Source organism: Penaeus monodon, chromosome 22 (genome assembly GCF_015228065.2).
Source record: "Penaeus monodon isolate SGIC_2016 chromosome 22, NSTDA_Pmon_1, whole genome shotgun sequence".
Classification (NCBI taxonomy): Eukaryota; Metazoa; Arthropoda; class Malacostraca; order Decapoda; family Penaeidae; genus Penaeus; species Penaeus monodon.
The window spans coordinates 28725712-28726412 of record NC_051407.1 but is presented as its reverse complement, the minus strand read 5'-3'; positions in this window follow the sequence as shown (position 1 = coordinate 28726412).

The following is a 701-nucleotide window of genomic DNA, read 5'->3' as shown; positions in this document are numbered from 1 at the left end:
TTTATAGCTTGAAAGGGTTTCAGCGTCACTGTTAACCCGAATGATTTATGTACTCTTAGAATTAGTAATGGATAAAATCTGCGAAGTATTTAGTCAATGCTCACCTAGGGGATGAGATGCCCACTATATATACTATATTTGTTTTATGTTAAAAGCTTCAAATGTTCAGTGAAGCCTTAGATTATGCTTAAAGTTGAGCAGTCGCGATTTCAATACGCAAGTTGGGCCTCGTATTCCGGGAAATCATTGTTTCCCACACACACAAATACGCCCCCGGATTTAGGTCCCTGTGCAGGGCAGATGTACACTGACAGCAATAATAAAACCACGAATCTATAGTAGTTTCTTTTGCGGTTGTGGTTTATTTGGACGAATTAACACTTTTCCGTTCTAGTTATTTCATCTCTCTATATGTTTTTTTTATCTCATCATTAATATTACCATACATTTCTCTGTAAAACAGCAAAACTCTACAACTTTTGAAAGGTTTTGGGAGGATTATTACGTTTTTTTTTTTGTGTTTTATTATCGACAGTTTCCACAGTTCGACACGTAGGCCTTGAGGGAACTGAACTTGTGATCTCTGAATGATATGTTTGTCCTTAGGCCACCTCCTCTCTGATTAGCTGTTTGCTGATAGAAGTTTAGACAAATATCAAGGGTGTATCTGAGTGAATAGATGTGTTGTATATCTAGCACAG